The sequence below is a fragment of the Eubalaena glacialis genome, chromosome X (genome assembly GCF_028564815.1).
Source record: "Eubalaena glacialis isolate mEubGla1 chromosome X, mEubGla1.1.hap2.+ XY, whole genome shotgun sequence".
NCBI classification, from domain to species: domain Eukaryota; kingdom Metazoa; phylum Chordata; class Mammalia; order Artiodactyla; family Balaenidae; genus Eubalaena; species Eubalaena glacialis.
The window spans coordinates 110,027,793-110,045,543 of NC_083736.1; positions in this window are offsets into that span (position 1 = coordinate 110,027,793).

A 17,751-nucleotide genomic window follows, 5' to 3' on the forward strand; every position below is an offset into this window, starting at 1 on the left:
AGGGCTCGAACCCGTGTCCCCTGCATTGGCAGGCGGATTCTTAACCACCACGCCACCAGGGAAGTCCCCAGTTTTCTCTGTTTTAGATCGTGGGTTTTTGTGGGAAATTTTGCTTGAACAAAGGGCTCTGTGGCTAAAAGAAACTGCAAGAAACTTTGCACTAGAAAATCGCCATGGTCACTTTCAGCTGTAACAGTCTAAAATCCTAGCTTCTTTCTGGGTTTCCAAGATAGGCCTGTCTGATAATGAAGGATTCTGGTATCTTTTGTTCTAAAAAGAGCAGCTAAAATGAGAAGACTTGAAGAGCACATCCATGGCAGGCCTCTAGGGTCACCTCTAAGCTGGTGACACCAAAAAAATAGTAATAGCTACACGTGTCCTATATGCCAGGGATTGTTGTAAGCCTTTCACGTGTAATTCTCACAACAACTTTATAAGGTAGGTATTATTGTCTCTGTTTTACAGATGAGGAAACAGAAGCACAGACAGGTTAAATAACCTGCCTGTCTTTGTCAACTCGGGCTGCTATAACAAATTACCACAGACTGGGTGACGTAAGCAACAAATATTTATTTCTCATAATTCTGGAGGCTGGGAAGTCCAAGATCAAGGTGCTGGCAGATTCAGTGTCTGGTGAGAGCCAGAGCTGGTTGACAGACAGCTACCTTCTTTCTGTGTTCCCACATGGTGGAGACATCATCTCTCTCATGTTTCTTCTCATAAGGGCACTAATCCACCCTCATGACCTAATTACCTCCCATAGGCCCCACCTCCAAACATCATTATGTTGGACATTAGGGCTTCAACATATGAATTTAGGGGGGACACAAACATTTAATCATAGCACTGCCCATGGTCACATGTCTATTAAGTGCAAACCCTGGCAGTCTAGCTCCAGTGTCCATGTTCCTAACCATTACCCTGGTTGTACAAAGTCCCTAGCACCAGGTGCTGCTTCTAATCTCCGAAAATCCATCTGCCCATTGGACATACCCACTCAAACAGCTCATTGTCACCTCAAACTTAATTTTTCCTAAACCAAACTCATCATTTCTCTTGTTCCCCAAGCCAGGTGTCCCTTCCCATTTCCTTTGTCCTCATAAAGATTTCTAGACTTTGTTTTTAATGTCTTGACGTTATCCTTAATCCAGCTCCTCCATACCCCAAACTAGCCACTCACCAAATTCTGTTGATGTTTCTTTTACTATTTCTCTTGAATCTATCCTTAGCACTCTATTCCCACCCTAGACCAGGCCGTCATTGTCTAGCTGCTCTCCTTGACTCTAATCCTTCTTACACACCAATGTCACATTGATCTCTCTCAGATATTGCTCTTACTACACATCCTCTTACTACTCAAAACCCTTCACTAGCTCTCTCTTTCTGACTATATTAACTCTAGATTTTTCTGCTTGGCTTTTAAGGCCTCCACAATCTAGTTCCTCTCTACCAAGCCAATCTTATCTTCACATTATGCATTCTCTGCTCTAGCTTTGTTGGTCTCCTTATTGCTGCATAAGTTTTCATTGACATTACATCTGTGGCAGACATGACTTGTTGCTTACCAAAGATTCATTCCCCCTACTTCCTTAATGACAGAACCTTGATTATGTTACAGGTGAAAATGTGCACAGCTCCAAGAGATGAGTCACAATTGCTCTAAACCACTCATGCAAGCCTTTGCTAGTGATGGATATAGGAATGGCCAAGTGACCTAGTTCTGGCTAATGAGACATGAGGAGGACTCTGAGGGAGCTTCTGGGAGAGATTTTTCCTCTCACAAAATGAGATGAATTGGAAAAACACTCCATCAACCTCTTGCTTGAGGTACTAGAATTAGGATGTGATGTTTGGTGCTGTGGCAGCTATCTTGGAACCATGAGGGGAGACATCATTGTTGCACCAAGGATGTCAGAGCAAAAAGACAAAAATGTCGATGATATGGTTGAGTTGCTACACAAACCCTGGGACTGCCCACCTCGCAACTTCTTGTTAAGTGGGATAATAGAAGTCCGTATAACCTTAAGTCACTGTTAGTTGGGGAACTTTGTTGCTTGCACTTGAAGTCATCAGAACTAATATCCTTCATCCATGAAGCTGTCCATTTGTTCCACCAACAATTCAAATCCTGAAATGCTTTCAAGATGCAGTTCAAACCCTCCTTCTCTGCTGAGCTTCTAGCATTTAACATGTGTCCTACAGTTCGGTACTTCATTACGAAGAGGTTTTGTATAGCTTTTCACTCTAGCTTCTCCGAGGTTTTGTATAGCTTTTCACTCTAGCTTCTCCGAGGTTCATTTTGACTTTCCATCTAGACTAAGTTCCTTGAGGAGCATGCCTTCTACTAGCATATTTTTCCCCAGCGTTGCCAGCAGTGCTTAACATGGTGCTGCAGTCATCAGCCTTCCTTGTCTGAATAATAATGGTGTCTGTAAACTATTGGAATGTTTAGTGCTGAATAAGAGGCACCTTGTGTCTCTCCTTGCAATAAGTTCTTTTTTTTACTCCAGCACAAATAATTCAAAGTCCAAAGTAAGCAGGTGATATTTTATGAGCTCAAAGGGTTTTTTTGAGATTTGACAAGTTGTTAAATATTATTTAACCCCGAAATCTACACTGTGGAACGAAACAGACTCACAGACATAGAGAAAAGACTCGTGGTTGCCAAGGAAGAGGGGTGTGGGGGAGGGATGGATGGGGAGTTTGGGATTAGCTGATGCAAACTAGTATATATAGGATGGATAAACAACAAGGTCCTACTGTATAGCACAAAACTATATTCAATATCCTGTGATAAACCATAATGGAAAAGAATATGAAAAAGAAGGTATATATATGTATAACTGAGTCATTTTGCTGTACAGTGAAAATTAACACACATTGTAAATCAACTATACTTCAATAAAACTTTTTAAAAAGAAAACAGAACTTTAGGTATACAATTTTGTATATAAAATATAGATTTTACCTAAAGATGTGAAAAAAATCTATACTGTGGAACATATAAATCCGTGTTTCTCAGTCAACTATACTTCAGAAAAATCTGTTTCTCAATAATGACTGCCCAGTAGAATCACCTGAGGAACTTTTTAAAACATACAGATGTCAGGATCCCACCTCCAGAGATTCTGACTTAATGCCAGGTGTGGTCTGTGTGTCAGAGGTTTTAAAAGGTCTCTGCGTGATTCTCGTGTACAGTCAGGGTTCAGACCCACTGCTATAGATCACTGTGGAAGTCCTAAAGCAGGGTTCTTAAACTCTAGTGTCCATAAGAATAACCTGTGCTTTATGTCAAATGATAATTTCTGAGCCTCACTACCAGAGAATCTAAGAGTCTGGTTGGGACCCAGGGATCTGCATTTTTAGAAAATAGCCAGGTGATTCAAATGTATTTGGTCTGTGGGATACGTTTTGAGAAACTCTATCCTAAATGAAAACATATCTAGAAAAGTCTGTGGTCCATTTACTTGCTTAAAAATATACTTTTGGCAGAAAATTAATCTGTCGCTGGCAGAAAATTAATCTGTCGCTGTTGTAAGTCAGATATGGGAAAAGCAATTATGGTTCTCTGCTCTAAAGAAAAAAAAAAAAACCCAAGATTTGTTCAGTGTTTAATGAATCACACCGAAGGACAATGCTAATTTCCAATGCGTTAGAAGTGAGTATAAGTATGGAAAAGAAAAAAGAAAATTGTGTTTTAAATGATAGGAACATTTTCCTTAAAATTAAGTAGTCATAAACTTTGCAAATGATCCAAATCTAGGAGATCGAGCTATTCTGATGATTCAGATTCAAATGCATCAAGATTTCTAACAATGTGGAACAGACTGGTACAGTGAGTCCAAACCAGTGAGATAAAACTAAACAGAGATCAACATAAAGTCTGCTTTGACTTTTTTGTTTGTTTGTTTTTAGTGTTTCACAGGTACAGGATGGAAGAGACCATACTTGGCGAAAAAGATCTGCAGGTGCTTATTACTGACAAACTCAATGTGAGTCGACAGTGGGACTCTTAAAAAAAAAAAGGTGTAAAGTGCAAGCTTGGAACACTTAGGTAGAAAACTCGAGTCAAAAGAGTTGATATCCCCATGGACTCTGCCCCGGAGTCATAGATCCAGTTCTGGGTGGGTACCACAGTTTTGGGACATTAAACCAGAAAGCCTCCAGGAAAGGGAGACCAGAATTGAGAGGAACTGCGAGATCTCCCCACAGGGACTTGCTCATGCTGGAGAACAGAAATCCTAACGGGGCAGCTGTCTTCAAAGTCCTACAGGTTGAACTGGAGAGGAAATAGGAAGATTAGTTTGAAGTCAGAAGGAGCCAGGATTCAGTTCAGTAGGAAGGAAGAGTTTCTAACCATAAGATCTTAAAAAGTAAGAACTCGCACTGACTTGTTCTGAGTCACTGAAAGTGTATTACAAAGAAGCTGAAGGAGCATTTATCCAGAAAGTGTAAAATGCATTTCAGCACTAAAAGAAAAGTTAGATAAGATGACTTCTAAGCACTCTATCAACTTAGATCCCACAGCTTTCTGAAATTCCTTGTGCCTCAGTAGTTGTTAAAGGAGGGAATTTACAGTGAATGAAAATACAAAGGACGGTGATGTTATAAAAGGAAAGGGACCACGTGATAAAAAATGCAGGCAGCCTATAGAAACTGGAAAAAGCAAGGAAACTCATCTCCCCCCAGAGCCTCCGGAAGGAATGCAGCCCTGCTGACACCTCGATTTTCGGACTTCTGACCTCCATAACTGTAAGATAATAAGTTTGTGTTGTTTTAAGTCACCAAGTTTGTGGTGATCTGTTAAAGCAGCAACAGAAAACTAATATAACAACTCCTGTATGAAAGACTAGCAAGTTTTAGGGACTAAGAGCCCTGAGCACTTTGCCCCCAAAGTTGGCATTTATAAGATTTTGATGGAAAATGTTGTTTTTGTTTTTTTGGTTGGTTTGCTTGCTTCCTTTGCCACTTAAAAGTCCCAGAATAAGAGCACATGCCAGTTTTCAATGGTCTCAATAAAGAGTTTGGTTTCTCATCTAGCCCTCTAGAAACCTGCACATCTGGACAACAATTGTGGGGCAGTTTGAGGCCCTGTCTCCGTTTTCCGTGCCCTTCCTACCCTTCCCTCCCCTCCGCCACTCAAGTTCCAGGAAATCTACCTAGAACCATCTTCATCTGATGACTTCTTTCCAACTGAGGGGCTGCTCAAGCACTCATACCTTCAACTTGCAGTATGGGTAGGGTTTTTTGCATCCTTGCTAACATCTTGCTTTGTAATCTAGTATCTAGCCATTTACTCACTTAAGCAAGATGCCCGGCTCCTCTCCGTCCGCGTTAGCGGCCTTTCTGTTCTTCATGTACAGTCACACCCAGGGCCTTAACACTGGCTGTTTTCTCTGCCTGGAACATTCTTTTTTTTTTTTAATTTATTTTTTATCGAAGTACAGTTGATTGACAATGTTTCAGGTGTACAGCAAAGTGATTCATATACATGTATATTTTTTCTTTTTCAGATTCTTTTCCATTATAGGTTATTACAAGATATCGAATATTGTTCCCTGTGCTATACAGTAGGTCCCTGTTGTTTATTTATTTTATATAGAGTAGTGTGTATCTGCTAATCCCAAACTCCTAATTTATCCCTCCCCCACCCTGCCTCGAATAGTCTTCCCTCAGATACCCAGATGGCTCTCTCACTTCTTCCAAGTCTTTGCTTACCTGTCACTTTCTTAATGGAGCCTATCTTGACCACTCTATTTAATACTGAAACACCCCCCTACACACACACACACCCACACACAAACACTTTCAAACTCCCTTTTCCTGCCCATTTTTTTCACAGCCCCATCTCCTCCTAACATAAAATATAATTTATTAATTATTATGTTTATTGTTTAGGGTCTGTCTTCCCCCACTGAAATGCTAATGACACAAAATGCAGGATTTGTGTCTTTCCTGTTCACTGATAGATCCTAAGCATCAAGTACAGTGCCGGGTACATAGGAGATACTCAGTAACCATTGTTGAAGGAATGGATTTATTCTCCTCCCTGTGCTGACACTAGGCCAGATCAGAGGGTACAGCTATGAAAGAATAAGACGTTGTGTGACCTAGAATCGGCCTGCCCAATATTGTACACAGGTTTGGTTTTTTCTTTTTTTAATACATTTATTTATTTATTTATTTTTGGCTGCGTTGGGTCTTCGTTGCTGTGCGCGGGCTTTCTCTAGTTGCGGAGAGCGGGGGCTACTCTTTGTTGCAGAGCACGGGCTCTAGGCGCACGGGCTTAAGTGGTTGTGGCACGCGAGGGCTTTGTTGCTCCGAGGCATGTGGGATCTTCCCGCACCAGGGCTCGAACCCGTGTCCTCTGCATTGGCCACTGCAACACCAGGGAAGTCCCAGGTTTGATTTAGTTTGACCCGCCAGGCTATAAACACCTGGGGACAAGTACACTCTTACTTTCCTCTAGTCCCCAGGCGCTCAGTCCCTATCTCCCCCTCCTCCCCACGCCTAATCACTGTGCCGGTGCTTGCCTGTTCTCTCCAAGTTTCTCTCCTCTACTCAGTGGAAAAGAGTGGGAAGGGAGTCACATCACTCCTGACCCTGATCTAGATACTTATGGATATACATGGTGTTGAAGCGCTGTTGATAAAACTCAAAAGATGCTTAGAACAATAGTTTTGGGGTTTTTTCAAACATATATTTGTAGGAAAACCTCAAACAACTCCCAAACTAAAAAAAAAAAAAAAAGTTCAGGTGTGTATTACCTTAAGCAAACCCAATAAATGAGAACTCAAAAACTGCTGAGGGGGAGCAGAACACATCAGCCCAAGATGTAACACTTTGGCATGTGTACTGTTTTCAGATGAAGGCAATTAAACCCCAGCAGACTCAGGAAAAGCTTTTTACCTCCCCCTTAACTGCCTAGAAGAATTGAGGTAGGGGGCCAATACTAGGAAGAGAGCTATTACCAGAGAGAACTTTTATATCACAAAGACTCCTTTGCAAGGCATGGCAAACATTTGTTTACTAAACATTTCCTCCTCCCATCTTCCTGTGAATTGTCTTCCTCCCCTTTGAAGCCCCAGACCCCTACCCCCTTCTCCTTAGCTCAGGAAGGTACAGAAGCCTCAAGTACCTGACTGCCAGGGACTCTTCATTTTCTTTGTGGGGCTTCTGTACATATGTAATTAAATATAATTAAAATTGTTTTTCACCTGTTAATCTGCCTTATGTCAATTTAATTATTAGATCAGCCAAAGAATCTAGAAGGGTAAGAAAAGTTTTCCGCCCTTACACTTATAAAGGTAGATTTGATCTGGGAGTGGTTATTTGCATTTCAAAGGATGCCTCACTTCACAGAAAGAATTCCCCACAGGGCTATTTCAAATAGTTTACTCAATTGAAAATATTGAAACTGAATGTCTCAAAATGGAGGATTAAGTGAAGCATGTTACATTCATACAATGGACTATCAAAGGGTCATTAAAAGTTATACAATGGGAAAATGCAAATATTGTAATGAGGGAGAAGAAACTGGAAACAAACAAAATTGTATAATTACAATGATTTTTTTAAATCCATAATAAAAAGCCTGGAAGGAAAGACTCCAAATTATTAACAGGGATTGTTTCTGAGTGTTGAGATTGTAAATAACGTCCTTTTTGTCTTTTTTTAAAAAATATATTGGTTTATTTAATTTATTTTTTTGGCTGCGTCAGGTCTTAGTTGCGGCATGCAGGATCTTTTGTTGTGGCGCGTGGGATTTTCATTGGGGCATGCGGGCTTCTCTCTAGTTGTGGCCTGCAGGCTTCTTTCTAGTTGCAGCACATGGGTTTCTCTCTAGTTGTGGCATGCGGGTTCTCTCTCTAGTTGTGGTGCACGGGTTCCAGGGCGCGTGGGCTCTGTAGTTTGCAGCACGCGGGCTCTCTCCTCGAGGCGCATGAGCTCAGTAGTTGTGGCGCGCAGGCTTAGTTGCCCCACGGCATGTGGGATCTTAGTTCTCCGACCAGGGGTCGGTCGAGCCCGCATCCCCCTGCATTGGAAGGCGGATTCTTTACCACCGGACCACCAGGTAAGTCCCCTTTTGTCTTTTGAATTGTCTGATTGTCCACATTTTCTATAATAACTGTAGTATTTTTATCATAAAGATTAAAATAAACTTTTAAAAATAAAAATCAAGGTTTGAGTTTTAAAAATTCAATTCACACAAAACTTTTCAGAATTGTCACTGCTGGGGTGTGTCTGGTGAGGGGGGATGGATTCCAGGACATCTGTTTATGAAGTCTTTATATAATTCTCCCATTTGTTTAAAAATAGGTCTATAATAATCCAATAACTAAGGGAGAGGAGTGGGAAGAAAAAAAAACCTTTTAAGATCTTTTCGAGAAAATGTGTGGCAGTTGCTTCTGTGGAGAGTGAGGGAGGAAACTGTCAAGTGATCATTTAAAACCCGTTATCTTATCATTTTGCGGGCTTGAAGTGAATTGGTTAAATGAATTTAACCCGTGATTTATTTGTTCTTTGTATCCAATGGGAGAATTCCCTATAAAAGTTAAAAACTGGTAGATAGGACTATACAAAAAAAGGTGAAGGCGGTGATGACAAACCAATACATTAAAGGAGGCTGTTTGGAGAAATCGCTGAGTCAAGAGTCGGGCAGTCACGTGAAGATTTTAATAAAAACGAAACTTAACCAGAAGTGGTTGGCTCCCTCCCCTCTCCACCCCCTCTTGGTATTGTTACAGGAGCGGGGAGCATGGGTTTCTGTGCTTCGGATCCTCGGCGGGGCGGACCCGGACGGGCCAGGCCGAGAGAGGTGGCGGAAGGAGGGGGATCTTGGCCCGCCTGGCGCGCCTTTGGACATGTGGGTCAGCGTTTCGGGAACGGAACAGATCGATCTGGGCGAAACATTGGCTTTTTGTGTCTCCTGCCTTTGGTACCTTCGGAGGGCCGGTTGCAGCTGTGGGCGGCCGCGCTTGCTGCCAGCGGTCAAGGCGACCTTGCTCAGCAAAGCGACTATTGTACTTTGAGCTAGTGACTCCGGAGGCTTTGCCGCTTTCCAGGCATTCCTCCAGGAGCTTTCTCCCCCTGGAGGCCTAGCCTTTAAACGCAGTTTGTTTTTGCAGTGCGATGCTGCTTTATTCTTGGCCTTGGCGCCAAGAATAGCCTGCAATTCTGACCAGTTAATCACGGCCTCTCGGAGAAAAGAACAAAAAAGTGCGGCGGTAGTTTATGTCTAACGTTGGTGATTCTGAGTTCACTGACAGTAGTTGCTTTGAAGTCTTTCTCCAGCGCACTTAGTCACCTGGTATCCTTTATGGCCCAAGAATCTGCACCAAAGCCTGGCGCCTCTCCTGGGTTGGCTATAGATGACTTGGATAGAAAGAGACACCACAACTGTTTCGTGCATATGCATATGTCAAAGCTCATCAAGTTGTACCTTTTAAATATGTGTAGTTTATTGAATGTCAGTTATGCTTCAATAAAGCTGTTTAAAAGGAACACAGAGGATTAACTAATAAATGGTAATCAAGACTATGTAAGTATGGGAATACCTCAGAGATATTGCGGGTTCGGTTCCAGACCACGGCAACACAGTGAGTGACACGAATTTTTTGGTTTCCCAGTTCATATAAAAGTTACATTTACATTATATTGTAGTCTATTAAGTGCGCAATAGCATTATGTCTGAAAAAAACGTACATACCTTATTTTAAAATACTTTATTGCTAAAAAATGCTAACCATCATCAGAGCCTTTAGCAAGTCATAATCTCTTTGCTGGTGGAGGGAGGGTCTTGCTTCGACGTTGATGGCCGCTGACTGATCAGGGTGGTGGTTTCTGAAGCCTGGAGTGGCTGTGGCAGTTTCTTAAAATAAGCAAAAATGAAGTTTGACAAACTGATTGACTCTTCCTTTCACCAACGATTTCTCTGTAGCATGCAGTGCAGTTTAGTAGCATTTTTAAAAATAAATTTATTTTATTTTATTTATTTTTGCTGCTTTGGGTCTTCGTTGCTGCGCGCAGGCTTTCTCTAGTTGCGGCGAGCTGGGGCTACTCTTCGTTGCGGTGCACGGGCTTCTCATTGCAGTGGTTTCTCTTGTTGCGGAGCACGGGCTCTAGGCACGCGGGCTTCAGTAGTTGTGGCCCGTGGGCTCAGGAGTTGTGGCTCGCGGGCTCTAGAGCACAGGCTCAGGAGTTGTGGCGCACAGGCTTAGTTGCTCCGCGGCATGTGGGATCTTCCTGGACCAGGGCTCAAACCCACGTCCCCTGCATTAGCAGGCGGATTCTTAACCACTGCGCCACCAGGGAAGCCCTGTTTGATAGCATTTTACCCACGTAGAACTTCTTTCAAAATTGGAGTTGTCAACTGAAAAAAAAAAAAAAGCACAATGTAAAAGTTGAGAATTATGTTTTATTTGGTGGACTTACTGAGGACTATAGCCCAGGATACAGCCTCTCAGATAGCTCTGAGGGACTGTTCCAAAGAGATAAGGGAGAAGATGTGTGTGTGTGTGTGTGAGTTTTTGCTGTAAAAAAAAAAATGTAGTCGAACAGTAAAAGAGTACTACCAGTCACAAAAAAACAGCCATCTCGTTAATGATTTTAGTGCTTTTCTATGTGTGGGAAGATACAAGAGTCATTGAAATTATCCCTTTGATGTGCACCTCAACTATCTAGGGCCAGTATCCAGTTTTTCTTAATCCTGAATCCCCTCAGTGTGCACCGTTGGGGGCGGCTGCAGTGACTGATGGCTTGATGGCCACAGTCTCCTTTGTTTACTGAAATGGCAGATGAAATTCTTTGTCCACTGAGTGAATCGTCTCAAACCCTGCTGCTTTATCAACTAAGTTTATGTAATATTCTAAATCCTTTGTTGTCATTTCAACAATCCATTAAGTTCTCTGTCTTATATGGGCACTGTTTGTGCTGCCCCAAAACAGTTACAATAGTAACATCAGAGATCACTGATCACACATCACCATAACAAATATAATAATAATGAGAAAATTGAAATATTGTGACAATTACCAAAATGTGACAAAAACACCAAGTGAGTAATTACTGTTGGAAAAATGGCACCGATAAATTTCTTGATGTAGGGTTGTCACAAACCTTCAATTTGTAAAAAACGCAGTATCTGAGAAGTACAATAAAATGAGGTATGCCTGTAACTGATAAAATGCAAAAATATATTTCTTTTATCTATGTCACTGAGTGGTAAAAAAATTAATATCAATTGCCCTTTTTTGGTGACTCAGTTATTACTTATTTTAAAGCCTTCAATTTCTGTAAATATAGGCACATGGTTTTATTTGCACAGTTTTTCCTAGATGAGGATATTTCTTTAGTGTTTTATTTATAAGGGCTGTGACACCTAAGAAAACACAAAGCCACCATGCCTCAAAACCAAATAAAAACAGAAAGAAAAGAAAACATCACAGACCAGTAGGAAGTAACAGGACCAGAGTCAGGAATACGGCTAGGGAGTCAGGCTGACCTAGGTCTGAACTCAAACTCTGCTACTCACTAGCTGTGTGAGTAGAAGTGAGTCCCTTATTTTCTCTAAGCCTCAGCTCCCTCACAGAGTCCTGAGTGAATCAGGGTCAGCAGAGGAGGAGCAGAAAGCGGGATCGTTTGGCTGGAGCCCCTACTCTAGATGGGAGAATGACTATCACACAGGTGTTGATCCTAAGTGAAATCCATGGAACTCTGGTGCTAGAGGCTGGGAGTCTGATGAATGTCTTCAAAATCTGGAAGCTTGGGGCTTCCCTGGTGGCGCAGTGGTTGAGAATCCACCTGCCAATGCAGGGGACATGGGTTCGAGCCCTGGTTCGCGAAGATCCCACATGCCGCGGAGCAACTGAGCCCGCGCGCCACAACTTGCTGAGCCTGCGCTCTAGAGCCCACGAGCCACAACTACTGAGCCCGCGTGCCACAACTACTGAAGCCCACGCACCTAGAGCCCATGCTCTGCAACAAGAGAAGCCACCGCAGTGAGAAGCCTGCACACCGCAACGAAGAGTAGCCCCCGCTCGCCACTAGAGAAAGCCCGCATGCAGCAACGAAGACTCAACACAGCCAAAATAAAATAAAATAAGTAAATAAATTTATATTAAAAAAAATATGAAAGCTTCCCAGGCCTTGAAGACCTTTAAGGCATAAATGAGATAGTAATGAATGTGAAGGCTCAAAACAGTACCTGATATATAGTAAGGACTGCACTCTATCAATGGTACCTATTTTTATTTTGTTATTATTGATGGAGGAACCACCTACCCCATAGTATCGTGAGCAGAGCATTAATGAAATAAAGCAAGTAAAATTCCTAGCAGAGAGCCCGAGTCGTAAGAGATACTCAGTGGGTATTAGTTCTCTTCCCCCTTTTCTCTCCTTACTTTGAAATGTTCACCTCAAATTCAGCCCACTCCATGAAGCTTTCCCTGCTTCACGTCCTGCAATGCAATGCCTGCGGCCTTTCCTGTGGCTATGGGCCAGGACACAGGGAAGCATCGTGAGGGGGACCTGGATTGTGTCACCTGGCGCTGAGCTGCCAAGCAGCGTCTAAGTTTGCACTGAAGTGCTGCCCTGGACTTTATGTACTTTAGCGTAGTTGCTGTGAGGGCAAGAAGTGGAGTGTCACGGCTTGGGTTTTCCAGAAGCATATGCTGAAGTGGAATTGGGGTTGCAAGATGTTTAGAGATCAATATCTGTGAAAGGAAGGCGTGGGAGGCAGGACTGGGCAGAGGGAAAAGTCGAACAGTGATGCTAGCGTCACAAAGCCGTGGCCACCCCACGGGGAGGTCTGGAGCGAGTGTTGCCTGGCAGAGTGTCCCACAAGGGGCTGACAAGTCCAGGCCTTTATCCACCTCTCTCTCTCAATCACCGGAAGCAGGCTGCCCTGGCAAGAGCATGACCTCGTGACCTGACGTGGAAGCCAACCCTGAAGTGGCTGACCGCTGGGGTCTGAGCACAGTCTCCGCAGCTGGGCAGCAGGTCCTTCCTTGAACGGGGATCAGGAGGGTGTGTTCTTTGTGTCCACCACATTGGGGGGTAAACCAACAACGCAGTGACACATACCAAACTGCTGATTGTTCAGAACACTGAATTCCAAGCGTGTCTCAACATGTTAAGGAAGAGGATTGGCAGTCATCCCTTGATAGAGGATAGTAGGAAAAGTGAGTTGAAATGTCTGTGCACCAGACACTTCTACATGTGCCATAAGAGCAAAGTTTGCTCTCCCTAAGAGGAAAAGAGACCAGACTATTGCCAAACGGGTCCTGTGCTCTTGGTAGGGTTTTATATAGCACGGGAGCAAGGTAAGTTAGGATGAGGAGCAGCAAGGGCTAGAAGCAGAGTAACTCTTAGCCGAGGGTTGCCCAGAAATCGATCAGGCCTCACGACAATGTTTCTCATCACTTGGGAAGCATGTTAAATTCCCAGACCCACCGCCTCTACACCATTCTACTCAATTAGAATCTCTCAGGTTAGACCCAGGAATCAGCATGTTTAATAGGCATCCACGTTGCTTCTTCTGCAAGTTACAATTTTCAAACCCTGCAAATCTGAACAACAGCCAGTGATAATCTCTCTTTCTAACCCTTTCCAGATAAGCATAATTAACCTCCCCATGAGGGATAAAAGGAAACATGCCCAGATCACAGCAGCCAAGGACAGCTCTCAACCTCAGGTTTCAGGTAGTGGTGGAGGATGTATTTGACACTGTCCAGCTGCCTGCCACCTGTACACTGGCCAGTTGTTCCCTTGCCTGCGAGTTCCAGATATGAGTTGCGGAAGCTGTCAGGTCACTAGTTAGCAGGGTCAGTGGGAGATGTTGGAAAATACAGGTTAGGTGTACATGAAGGATGTGTCGGAAATAGAAGCTAAGCAGTCCTGCCAGACAGTATATAGAGCAGTCTGAACATTCTTGCAACAGTGGTTGTGTAATTTATGCATAGTATAAATCTACAACTATATTTTATTGATTGACAATGTTTTTCTACTTTACAATAAATCCTCTTAGAAGTTATGAGTACCAGTAAATGAAAGTGTTTATAAAAATCTAGGCACCGAGTTTGATGTTATATATGTAGCTCACACAAAATGTCTATTGATGTTTACCATCCATGGAGCCTGCAGTGATATAACTTACCGCACAGAAACCAGAAGAAGCATCACCATCTACTTCAGAAGTCAGTACGTAGTTATTCTAATAACGGGCTCAAGGATCACACATGAGGATATAGAAGGTTTACATAACTCTGTGCAGCATGACTTGTCATGTATATCAAATGGTTGTCCTAAAATCATTTTGCTCATTTTCTAAATTTCCTTGTGCATGTATGAAGAGTGAGGCAGTAGCCATGAAGGTGTTGGCTGAATTAGCCAAACAAATGGTTCAGTGATACCAACTTTATATCAGTGCCTTCAGGTGCTTCAAATGGAAGAGAAGCTAAATTAATAATGGTTTAAGGACTTCCCTGGTGGTGCAGTGGTTAAGAATCTGCCTGCCAATGCAGGGGACATGGGTTCAATCCCTGGTCCGGGAAGATCCCACATGCCGTGGAGCAGCTAAACCAGTGTGCCACAACTACTGAAGCCTGTGCTCTGCAACAAGAGAAGCCACCGCAATGAGAAGCCCACGGACCGCAACGAAGAGTAGCCCCCGCTCTCCGCAACTAGAGAAAGCCCGCGTGCAGCAACAAAGACCCAACGCAGCCAAAAATAAATAAATAAATAAATAAATAAATTTATAAATAATAATAATAATGGTTCAATTATTTCCTCCAATGCATGGAATCAAATAATTTTGGAAGTTAATTTTGATGAAGGTAAAACGTTTGTCAGCATTATAAATGCTACTGTAAGTTTAGTAACAAAGTGTAACATTGAAGATAAAATTGTTTTTTCTCAGTGATAAGATGAACACAACTTTTTAAATTAATTAATCAATTAATTAATTTGCTTGTGCCGAGTCTTAGTTGTGGCAGGTGGGCTCCTTTAGTTGCGGCAGGTGGGCTCCTTTAGTTGCAGCTCAAGGGCTTCTTAGCTGTGGCACATCGGCTCCTTAGTTGTGTCACATGGGCGCCTTAGCTGCAGCAGGCAGCCTCCTTAGTTGCAGCTCGCCGGCTCCTTAGTTGCAGCACACGGGCTCCTTAGTTGTGGCATGCGAACTCTTAGTTGCAGCATGCATGTGGGCTCTAGTTCCCTGGCCAGGGATCAAACCCGGGCCCCCTGCATTGGGAGTGTGAAATCTTAACCACTGCGCCACCAGGAAAGTCCCCAAGATGAACACAAGTTTTAACAGAGGAAAATGTCATGGTAAAAATAGTGTTCTGAATCAATTAAGAAATCTATAGAGCAGGAACATCTTTGGGATTGGTTATAGTGCACATACAATTGACAACTGCATACAAATAAGCTGCAATATTATACCTATTGAAAGAGAAGCTGTAGTGTCAAATTTCCAAATATATTTTTTTCTACAAATACTATTAGGGTCCAAACTATTGTTTTTATATGTGACAAGGTTAATGTTGAATACCCAAAATAAGAAATAAAAGCCCAGCATATGCTTTCTCTCTTTGCCCTCCATCGTCAGTCAGATGTTAGAAATGTTTGTGCTTTTGAAGAACCACTTTGTCAGTCCACCTAAGTGTCCTACAGTGGTATTGAACTTTTTACAGAGTTCTCTGAATTTGGGGTTATTTTATTCAACATCAGTTGGAAATAGTTAATGAAAATATTCAACAAATAGAGTCCTAAAAAAAAATCTCTTTGGCTTTTGAAGCTCTCAGCAAATAACAGCAAAAACAGGAAGGCATTGGAATGTATCCCTAAAAAAGGATTGGAACAGGGACCTCCCTGGTGGTCCAGTGGTTAAGACTGAGTTCAATCCCTGGTCTGGGAACTAAGATCCCACATGCCGTGCAGCCAAAAAAAAAAAGGATTGGAACAAATTATGGTAAACAATGAATAGGATTTAATTGTGAAATTCTGTAAGTGTGCTTTGGGATATCTTGACTTGTGAGAAGACACTTAAAATTTTGATAGAGCTCCTATATCTTAATTGAATAAAATTTTAATTGGCTACATTTATGTTCTGTACCTGAATGGAATGAAATTGAGAAGGCCTATGATCTTCAGCATCCAAATTTGGTGAAAGTTTCAAAAGAAACGTAGAGACTTTTAAATGAGTTTTGTGAAAGTATTTCCTCATGCATGGTACTTTTTTTTTTTTTGAAGCATACTTAACTAACAATGTTGTGTTAGTTTCAGACGTACAGCAAAGTGATTCAGTTATACATATACATGTATCTATTCTTTTTCAAATTCTTTTCCCATTTAGGTTATTACAGAATATTGAGCAACATTCCCTGTGCTGTACAGTAGGTGCTTGTTGGTTATCTATTTTAAATATAGCAGTGTGTACACTGATGCATGATACTTTGAATAGACAACCTACAGAATGGGAGAAAATATTTGCAAATGATATGACCAAGGGATTAATATCCAAAATTTAGAAACAGCTCATACAACTCAATATCAAAAAAACAAACAACCCAATCAAAAAATGGACAGAAGACCTGCCAGACTTTTTCCAAAGACATACAGATGGCTAACAGGAACATGAAAAGATTCTCAACATTGCTAATGATTAGAGAAATGCAAATCAAAACTACAATGAGATATCACCTCACACCTGTCAAAATGACCATCATCGAAAGCCCACAAATAACAAATGCTGGTGAGGTTGTGGAGAAAAGGGAACCCTCGTACACTGCTGGGAATGTAAATTGGTGCAGCCACTATGGAAAATGGTATGGAGGTTCTTCAAAAAACTAAAAATAGAACTACCATACAATCCAGTAATTCCACTCCTGGGTATATATCCAGACAAAACAAAAACACTAATTCAAAAATATACATGCACCCCAATGTTCATAGCAGTACTATTTACAATAGCCAAGATATGGAAGCAATCCAAGTCTCCATCAACAGATGAGTGGCTTAAGAAGATGTGGTATATGTACACAATGGAATATTACTCAGCCATAAAAAAGAAGGAAATTCTGCCATTTGCAGTAACATGGATGGACCTAGAGATTAATTTTTTTTTCTGTAGAGAGACAGATATGCCAATGAAACACCAGAAAGAAGATATCTGCTGTGTTCCAACAAAACGCTATTAAAAGTTTTAATCCTAATTACAAAAGTAATACATGTTTATTAAAGAAAAATTGGAAAATACATACAGTTTCAAAGAAGGGGAAAAGATCTATAATTTCATCACATAGCTATTAATAACCTTTATGTCCCTTCAGACTTTTTTCAACATATAATGCCCAGAAAATGCATACAATATCAACTGGGCCAATACCCTAAATACAATTTCGTGGTCTGATTTTCATAATATTTTTTTTGAATTTTTGAATTTTATTTTATTTATTTTTTTATACAGCAGGTTATTATTAGTCATCAGTTTTATACACATCAGTGTATACATGTCAATCCCAATCGCCCAATTCAGCACACCACCATCCCCACCCCCCCGCGGCTTTCCCCCCTTGGTGTCCATACGTTTGTTCTCTACATCTGTGTCTCAACTTCTGCCCTGCAAACTGGTTCATCTGTACCATTTTTCTAGGTTCCACCTACATGCGTTAATATACGATATTTGTTTTTCTCTTTCTGACTTACTTCACTCTGTATGACAGTCTCTAGGTCCATCCACGTCTCAACAAATGA